Here is a 10630-nt window from a genome sequence, read left to right on the forward strand (position 1 = left end):
GATTCTCAATAGGTGCTGGCCCAGCTCCGCCTTCTCCTGCCCTTCCACCTCACACCCCGACCCTCAAGTGTCCCTGTAGTTACCGTGACTGTGATGTTGATGACAGAAGAGTGATAAGAATAGCTAATATTTATTGAGGGCTTGCTGTGTGCTAGGTATAATTGGCCGTGTGGGTTCTGACCCCAAGGATTAAAACAACCACAGATTGAAAATATTTGGGAAAAAAAAAATCCCGGGAAGTTCCGAAAAACAAAACTTGAATTTGCAGCCAATATTTACATAGTATTTACATTGTAATAGGTTTATCAGTGATCTAGAGATGACTTAAAAGTATATGTGCAAAAAAAAAAGTATATGTGCAAATAATCTTCCATTTCATATAAGGAACTTGAGCATCCGTGGATTTTGATGAGTGTGGGGGTTCTGGAACCCACCTCCCATGGATACCAAGGGATAGCTATACTATACATATAATATCTCATTTTCATTTTGTATCATCCCATGAAGTAGGTACTAGTAATTTATAAATGAAGAGATTGAGGCATGGGCAAGCTCACACAACCAAGAAGTAGTGGTTGTTCTTGGCAGAACCAGGCAGAACTGGCTATGTCACCTGTGGGACCCAGCACAAAAAGAAAATCAAGGCCTCTTGTCCAAAAATTTAATAATTTCAAGGCAGCAACAGCAGAGCTTTGAAGCAAGGGTGGGGTCCCTGTGTGACCACATGGGTTCATGCCCGTAGAGCCGGCCCTGGTTCCAGAAACTGAACCCAGAATTCTGACTCCAGAGCCCAGGAGACTCTGTGTCTGGAGAAAGTAACAATGATCACTATAATTTACTGAGCACCTGCTGTGTACATTGTATGAAATCTCAAAAAACCCTCACAGTGACCCTGGGGTAACAGGAGGCATTGTTACTCTCATGAAAATATATTTGTTTATTTGCTCATTTTTGGTTGTGCTGAGTCTTAGTTGCAGCATATGGGATCTAGTTCCCTGGCCAGGGATCAAACCCAAGCCCCCTACACTGGGAACATGGAGTCTTACCCACTGGACCACCAGGGAAGTGCCTGCTACTCTTGTTTTTAAGGGTGAGGAAATCAAGCTTTAGGGAAGTTGAGTTACCACCCAGGGATCATTATCCAGCAGAGGCAGGATTTGAACACAGGACCAAGCCTGGAGCCTGAGCCCTCATGTCACATAACCTCTTTCAAGAAGGATCGCAAAGGCAGGGACTAAAATGTGGCTGGGCATGATCTCTTAGGAATGTTGACCAAGGGCCCTGTCACTGGAGGTCCAGCCGTTGCTTCCCTCGGGACCAGAAGGCATCCCGGGTCTGCAGATATTTCCGGCGAGGCTTCTGCTTCCATGGAGATGGATGCAGGTAAGCACCTCTTCTTTTCTTTTTAATATTTATTTTTATTTAGTTAGTTGGCTGTGCTAGGTCTTAATTGTGGCACACAGGATATCTGATCTTCATTGGGTCATGCAGGCTGTTTAGTTGCAACACATAGGATCTAGTTCCCCAACCAGGGATTGAACCTGGGGCCCCCTGCCCTGGGAGTGTGAAGTCCTAGCCCCTGGACCACCAGGGAAGTTGCCTGCACCTCTTCTCCTCCAGTGGGGAGCGGGCTGGGGTACTCGGGAGGAACAGTCCCTTATGGACCGTGCATCTTCCCAGAACCTGCTGTGTACCGTCTAAGCTCCAGGTTCTGGGCGGAGCTGGCTCTGAGCCCCGGCAGGGCTAGCCCTGTCTTCTCACGAGTCTCTTCCCCCACCCCCACAACAGCTACCAGCACCTGCCGTCTCCCCGTCACCTCGGGTGGGGCCGCCGCCATTCGGAGCCCCACGTCACCCTGCCAGGGCCTCAGCTGGGGCTGACCCGCAGGGGCTCCGAGCCCTCCTACCTGCCCTCCGCGGCCGTCCGCTGGGGCCACATAGGGACCAACCTGGACATGGAGCTTGGCCCAGAGGGGCTGTCCAGCAAGGTTGAGGATGTTGGTGGCAGCTCCCGGAAGCCCCTGTCTCTATCGTGTGAGTCATCGGGGACCCTGCAGGTGGGCACAAGTGGGATCTGAGGCCAGGGTCCCTGCTCTGTCTCCAAGCAAGGCTGCTATTTCCTTCCACCTGTCTCCATCCTCAAGCCTCCCAGCCAGAGGGAAAATTTCCTCCGGCTCTGTTGCTCTCTGTGTTCTAGAAGCAGAAACCATGGTGCCTGTGGAGTGAAGCCACCTAATTTCAAATGCTGACTCCACCGCTTTGGAACTGTGTGACCTTGAACAAGCCCACTTAACCTTAACCTCCCTGGGCCTCGACTGCCTCATCAGCCAAAAGGCACTGATAATATTCCTGACCTCACAGGACTGTGACAAAGTCGTGCGTGTGATGTGCTTAGCCCAGCACCTGGCACAGAGTAAACGCTAAATGTTAAGGGTTACTTTTTAAATTATTGCTCTAATTCAGTGCTGTTCAACAGAAATATATAATTTTTTGAATCAGCTTTATTGAGATATAATTCACAAACCAAAAATTTCACCAATTTAAAGTGTACAACTTAATGTAGTACAGTGTGTTCAGAGTTGTATAAATAGTACTGTTTTTCAAAGTGACTTTTATTTGAGTCTATTGATTTATACTGTTGTGTTAGTTTCTTCTGTACAACAAAGTGAATCAGTTACATATGTATGTATCTCCATGATTTTTTAGATTCTTTTCCCATATGGGTCATTTCAGAGTATTGAGTAGAGTTCCGTATGCTATACAGTAGGATCTTGTTAGTAGCACTATTTAATTTTAGAAGATTTTCATTATCTCCAAGGAAATCCATTAGCAGTCACTCTCCATCCACAACCCTTCCCAGCCACTGGCAACCACTACTCTAGTTTTGGTCTCTAAGGATTTACCTATTCTGGACATTTCATGTAAATAGAATCATGCACATTCTATGGCTGTTTTGTGTCTGGTTTCTTTTATTTAGTATGTAATGTTTTCTAGGTTCATCCAGGTTGTAGCATATATAAGTATTTCATCATTCCCCCCCCCCCTTTTTTTTTCACGCAACAATACATTTAATCCTTACTATACCCTGTGTAATAAGAACTATTGCTTGGTCATGTCTGACTCTTCTGCAACCCTATGGACTGCAGCCTGGCAGGCTCCTCCATCCATGGGATTTCCCAGACAAGGATACTGGAGTGCGTTGCCACTTCAGTCCCTTTTATGGCCAAATAATACCCCATTGTATGGATATACACCGCATTGTGTTATATTCATTCACCAATTGATGGATACTTGGGTGGTTTTTGCTTTTTGGCTATTATAAATAATGTTACTATGAACACTTATGTACAAATTTTTATGCAGATGTATCTTTTCATTTCTCTTGGGTGTATACTGGATCATATGTTAAACCTATGTTTAATATTTTGAGGAACCACCAAACTGTTTTCCAAAGTGGTTGTACCATTACAATTCACATATGTAATTAAAATTTTTCTAGTAGCCTCATATTTAAAAAAGTAAAAAGCAATGGGTGAAATTAATTTTAATATTTTGACTTGATATATCAAAAATTACATATCCAATGTCATTTCTACATGTAATCAATATAAAATTATTAGTAAAACATTTTAGACTCTTTGGGGTATGAAGCTGCAACATCTCATGTGTATTTCACCCTTGCAACACATCTGAGTTCAGACTAGCTCCATTCCAAGTATTTGACAGCCACACATGGCAGGTGGCTGTTGCACTCCATGGTGCTAAACTCCTTGAGACCCCATGGACTATAGCTGGCCAGGCTTCTCTGCCTACTGAATTCTGCAGGCAAGAATACTGGAGTGGGTTTTCATTTCCTCCTTTAGAGTATCTTCCCCACCCAGGGATGGAACCAGGGTCTCTTGTGTTGCAGGCAGATTCTTTACCCTCTGAGCCACCAGGAAAGCCCAATGAATGGCACGGGTCCAAACAGTTTTGTTAGAGACGGACTCTGAACTACTGGGCGAAAGAACTTCATGCGCCCACAGGGCCTTGCGTGCAGCAGACGCTCAGTAGATGCCACATGCATGAGGAAATGAATGAATGGATCCAATTTTTCCCCAACAGCTGCTGATGGTGATCACCGCTACTTCCTGAAGCCTCCACCTCAGTCAGATCCTGTCCGGGAGTTTCTGGCCCTGTTTCAGAGCTTTGGCCTTGAGGTGCAGCAGGTATGGAGGGGGGTGGAGGGAGGACGCCATGCTGGGCGTCTAGGATGCCCAGACCTGCTGGAGGAGGGCCCTGTGGTCCTGGCACTGTATTTGGGGTAGCAATGTGTGTGTGTCTGTCTGTCTGTGTGTCTGTGTGTGTGCGTCTGTGTGTTGGCAGGGCAGGGTCGGGGGATGTGCTCTGACCCTGCCTGTGGCTGCAGAGGCTGCAGGACAGTCAGGAGATCATGTGTGGCATCTGCATGGACAAGGTGTGGGACAAGCCGCAGGCCCAGCGGATCTTCGGCATCCTGCCCAACTGCAGCCACGCCCACTGCCTGGGCTGCCTGCGCGCTTGGCGGAAGAGCCGAGGGGACTTCCCGCCCAGTGTCACTAAGTAAGGGTCTTGGAGAGCCCAGTGTGGAATGGGGGGAAGGCCCCACGGAGGGGTGGGCTTGTGACTACTCCTCTTTCACCTTCCACTCTCCCCGCCCCCTCTCCGCCCACCTCACAGGGCCTGTCCCCAGTGCCGGGTCCATTCCAGCTACATCATCCCCTGCAGATTCTGGGTGAGCAAGGGGCCTGAGAAGGAGAAACTCATCAGGAACTTCAAAGCTCGGACCAGGTGAAACGCGGGGAGAATGTGATGCAGGTTAGGAAGGAAGGAAAGCAACCCCTGAGCCATTCCCACTCCCCCGGGGTTCCCAGCATGGAGTGCCCCCCGGTCCTGGGAAGGCAGAGTGTCAGAGATGGCAGGCAAGAGTGTGAGCTATTTCCACTGTTTCAGAAAGCCCGGTGAGTAACAAGAGTGACCGAGACAGTCAAGGTCAGGTTCCTCCTCTAGCCTGGCTCTGGATCCATGCAGGATCTCTTAGCACGATGAGAAACCCGGCTTGGCTTTTATTTCTAATTTTCTTTTCTTTTTTTTTTTAAGCAGTAAAGTATGGAAATTCCCTGGCAGCCCAGTGGTTAGGACTCAGTTTTCACTGCTTGGGCCCGGGATTCTTTCCCCGGCAGGGGAACTAAGATCCCACAAGGCATGCAGCATGGCCAAACCAAAAGAAGACATTTAAATCAGGAAAGTAAATTGATATGAATGCATATTGTTTGCTTAGATAATTTTTGAAAATATGGGGTCTCTGAAGACACTAAAATGCAGCCCTTAGAGACGGGGTAAAGTTGAATAGGTTTTCATCTCTTGGGGATGGTAGGCTTTTATCTAAAAGCTAGAATTAGTTACAATTCCAAGTTCTTAATTTTACCTTTCCAAAGGGTTTATTATACCTGACGCATGCAAAGTATACTTGGATAGAGAGTGGGATAAAAAGACCTAGTTTCTACCTGAATTTTGTCTGTGAACTCTAATAACTGCCTCAACAAAGTTGCTGAGAACAAACCTAGGTGGAGTCTCACAGAGGGGGAGGTATTTGAGCTGCAGGTTGGAAGAGGAGGAGGGAGGAAGAGAAAATGGAAGCACTCAGGCAGAGGGGGGTCGAAGTGAGGAAATCCTGGTGGCTGAATGCCAGTTGGGAGTGTTCAGAAGTCGTTGGGGCCAGAAGGGAGCACCCAGGCCCAGGTGTGACAGGAGACAGTATCATGGAGGGTTCATTATATACGACAGACATTGCAGGTCACAGACACTGCGAAGTGGGACTCTTACTGTCCTCACATTGCAGAAGAAACCGAGAAGGTCTATAGGGCTTAAGTGAGGAAGTGGGGCTTGAACCCCAGCATTCTGACTCCTAGCGTGGACTAGAAGGAATGGTGGGGAGGATGTGAGAGAAGGGAAACTGTAAGATGATGAACGCTTCCAGCACAGGCAGCCACAGGATGGTGTCACATCAGACCAAGTGAGAGAGGCTAATGAAGAATGTGGTCAGATTGAGTGGGGGGCTTTTTATCTTTTGGTCATGCAGCAAGGCATATGGGATCTTATTTCCCTGACCAGGGGTTGAACCCATCCCCCCTCCATTGGAAGCACAGAGTCTTACCCACTGGACTGCCAGGGAAGTCCCATGGCTGAGTCGGGGGCTTTTGATCACTGTCTGGATGGATGGGTTCCTAATGCTAACTTTGGTCAAATGGTAAGAAGAGGAAGAGAGGCAGTGATTTAGAGGGACTCCCCAGCTCCCAGCTTGGTGGCCAAAGGGATCCTGCATTCATGCTGGGACTGCAGGAAGGAGGAAAGACTCAAATGCGCTAGTGTCAAGCAGAGAGTTGATGATGCAGGAAAAAGGCTACAAATAAAGGACTTTATCTTTTTCTCCCTCTCATCCATCTTTCTGTGCGAGAAAACGCTCTTCCTACTTAAGCACATCACAAGTTGCCCACAAACCCTTCTTGTATCTGACCTTTCAGAGTGAAATTTGAAATCTCAGAAATGAGAAACTTCTTAATCAAATTTCATTAGCTAGCAATTACCAAATCATAAGGAAATGGCAACTCACTCCAGTTTCCTTGCCTGGAAAACCCCATGGACAGAGGAGCCTGGCAGGCTACAGTCCATGGGGTCCCTAAGAGTCGGATACGACTGAGCAACTTCACTTTACTTTAAGACCACCCCTCAGAAGAGAGCATTGTTCTAGTTACAGAGACACACTGTAGGATTATCTGTTCTCCCTCCTTAGGTGGTTTTATTGAAACTTAGGTCAAAGAAGGAAAGGAGATTCCCAGAGTCACTGCTGTCCCAAATAGACTCTGTGGGAATAAAGAGAAAGGTACCACTTAAGACACTTTACTGCCATCTGCTGGGAAATAATTGTCATTCACGTCTACACTTGACTATGATGCTAGTTGTTTGTTGCTCAGAGGCTCACTCCAGTCACTAAGTCTGATTCTTTGCGACCCCATGGACTGCAGCACACCAGCCTTCCCTGTCCTTCACCATCTCCTATGCTTTGCTCAAGGTCAAGTCCATTGAGTTGAGGATGCCATCCAACCATCTCATCCTCTGTTGCCTGCTTCTCCTCCTGCCCTCAATCTTTCCCAGCATCAGGGTCTTTTCCAATGAGTAGGCTCTTCACATCAGGTGGCCAGAGTATTGGAGCTTCAGCTTCAGCTTCAGCATGAATCCTTCCAATGAATATTCAGGGTTGATTTCCTTTAGGATGATGCCAGAGGTGCCAGCATGGATGTGGCATCTTTGTGCTGTGTACAACCTACCCAACCTTACATGTTGGCTCTCGTTCCTGGGGCAACGGGGCTTGAAGGTGATGATCTTCTCTCCTTCTGCCCTCTCATAGCCAGATTCACTGCCGGTTCTTCATGCGGGGGAATGGCCGCTGCCCTTTCAAATCTGACTGCATTTACCTGCACCAGCTCCCAAATGAGGCCCCGAGTTTTGATCCTCTCTGGCCTGAGAGTGTGCAGCTGGCCTCTGTGAGTGAGGTGGTAATAGCAGGGATTTGGAGGTTGGGAAGGCTGCTAGTTATGCTTTATAATAAATGTCTGATAAATGTAAAACCTACATATGATATCTATGACATCAATGGTGCCTGTGTGGATGTGGTACTTTTGTGCTATGTACAACCTGCACAGCCTATGTGTCAGCCTTGATTCTCTGGTACCAGGCACGACTAGAACTGAAGCTGATGGGTTTTCACTTACTTCTTTTTCTACTTCCAGGTAGGGGGCACGCCAGTGTTCCTAGGGGACATCAAGCCAGAAGAGGAAGTGTTCTTCATGGACTGTGCCCTGAGCATGGCCTTCTGGGGTTCAGAACTCCTCCTGGACCCCAATAGTTCTTACCACTGCCTGCAATAACCAGGATCAACGTGTGGGGGATGGGGCTGAGGGGCAGGAGTTCCCAGGTGGTAGGTACTTCCCTTTTTGGGGCTTGGTAAGGGACGAAAGTAGCAAGCCCTCCACCCTCATGAACTGCGGCAGTGACACAGCTGGGGAACGTAGGGAGGCGGAAGGGTTCTCAATGTCTTGGGAGGGACTTGGTTTTTAACTTTGCTCTTTTGTAAAAGGATTCTGAAGGAAACCAATAAAATGCACCTAAACCATCACTCCTGGTGTCTGAAGAGTCTGCTTATACCCCAGGCGTGCCCCCATCCCAACCAAGGGGTTGCTTCTGTAGTTAAATCTGTTGCAGTATCACTTGTGACTTGGCTTTTGGAAAACTTCACTTTATACTCATAAAAGAATGAGATAAGAAAGGGCAAATAACAACATAAGTACTAAAATGAAGAGTGATGTCAGGAATCCCATGAAAGAATCTCGCGTATTCCTTCGGGGATCTTGAACCACACTTTCAGAGAACACTTTTTAAGACCTTTTCTCCCTCATCTTCTTCCCATCGGTTAGAATGCAGACCTTGAACGGCCCGAGCTAGAGCGACTACAAAGTAAAGCTTTCTTTGTTTGTTGAGGGTGGGCAAGGCATTGAAGGCTGCTTAGCATTCTTGGCCCTGCCCACTACTTATCAGGGCCTCCCCAACTCCTTGCCCCCAACATCATTAGAAGACCAAAAACATCTCCTATGAAGTTAGAACTGAGAGCCTGAGAGAGCGGTTCCTGGAAGAAATTTCTTTCCTACTATTTTGGCCTTTGCAAAGCAGGCCAAATCCTGCTAAGAAATCCTCCTTGCTCCTTTCCAGTGTTGTTGTTCAGTCGCTTCAGCCCTGTCCAGCTCTGTGATCCCACGCATTGTAGCTCTCCAGGCTCTTCTGTTTATAGGATTTCCCAGGCATGAATACTGGAGTGGGTTGCCATTTCCTCCTCTAGTGGATGTTCCCAGACCCTTGACAGGTGTATTCTTTACCACTGCGTCACCTGGCAAGTCCAGTCTTATCCAATAGCTCCCTTGAAATCATTTTGGAAAAAATTATAAAACTGACTCTAATGGAAATCAGATCTAGCTCAAAATATGCCTATGGCTTCCCATACTATTCAGAGTAAAAGACAAATTTTCCTCTGGGACCTCAGGGCCTCACAAAATCTGGTCTGGTTATCTTTCCAATCTCATCTATTTTTCTCTAGCAGGTGCACTCAGCTCCAGCCAGGCTTCTGCTCAAAGCCTAACCATAACCTTCTTCCCAGAATGGTCTCCTCATAGACCTCTACATGGCTTACTTCCTTATCTCCTTTAGGTTCATCTTGCCTGACCACCTATTTAAAACTACCTCACTTGGCCTCTGTTCTCTCCTATCACAAACAGTCATTCTACTGTTTACTTGTCTGTTTCCTCTCTTGAGTGTCAGCAACAATAAGGGCAAGGAACTTTATTTTGTTCCCTGTATCCTAAGCCCTAGGTGATCAGTAAAAGGCTTATTGATTGAATGGATGTATGCATGGCAGCAGAAGCTCGGAAGACAGAAATATAAGCTGGTACCCAAAGGAGATTTCATGGGGGTCCCGTGGGGCTCTTCTCCCCTCTGCCTTTATTTTCATCCTCTGCTATGATCCCTCCCTTCACAGGAAGACTTGCCTCCTCCAGATTTCCCTAACCTGAAACACTGGGAAGTGGAGGCTCTCTTGGTCCTTTATAAACAACCACAGCAAGGCCACTTCTTGATCTCTGAGAGGAAGATTAGAGTAGCAAGGCTTTTCGCTATATAGATAACGTTAGATTTTACTGCAATTCCCATTCTTTGGTATACTGATACATCAAATATTTCTGGAGAGAGCTGAAACTCAAATGATGGCAGCTGATGGCCTGGAAAAGAGGTAATGTTATGGTGTTTTATGATCGAATCCTATGCCAAGGCCCATGATCTACAAGCAACATGGCCGTCAGTTCAGTTCAGTTCAGTCGCTCAGTCGTGTCCAACTTTTTGCAACCCAATGAACTGCAGCACGCCAGGCCTCCCTGTCCATCACCAACTCCCAGAATCTACCCAAACCCATGTCCATCGAGTCAATGATGCCATCCAACCATCTCATCCTCTGTCGTCCCCTTCTCCTCCTGCCCTCAATCTTTCCCAGCATCAGGGTCTTTTCCAATAAGTCAGCTCTTCGCATGAGGTGGTCAAAGTATTGGAGTTTCAACTTCAACATCAGTTCTTCCAATGAACACCCAGGACTGATCTCCCTTAGGATGGACTGGTTGAATCTCCTTGCAGTCCAAGGGACTCTCAAGAGTCATCTCCAACACCACAGTTCAAAAGCATCAATTCTTCGGCGCTCAGATTTGTTTATAGTCCAACTCTCACATCCATACATGACCACTGGAAAAACCATAGCCTTGACTAGACAGACCTTTGTTCACAAAGTAATGTCTCTGCTTTTTAATATGCTGTCTAGGTTGATCATAACTTTCCTTCCAAGGAGTAAGCGTCTTTTAATTTCATGGCTGCAATCACCATCTTCAGTGATTTTGGAGCCCAGAAAAAGTCAGCCACTGTTTCCACTGTTTCCCCATCTATTTGCCATAAAGTGATGGGACCGGATGCCATGATCTTAGTTTTCTGAATGTTGAGCTTTAAGTCAACTTTTATACTCTCCT

This window comes from Muntiacus reevesi, chromosome 20 (genome assembly GCF_963930625.1).
Source record: "Muntiacus reevesi chromosome 20, mMunRee1.1, whole genome shotgun sequence".
Lineage (NCBI taxonomy): Eukaryota > Metazoa > Chordata > Mammalia > Artiodactyla > Cervidae > Muntiacus > Muntiacus reevesi.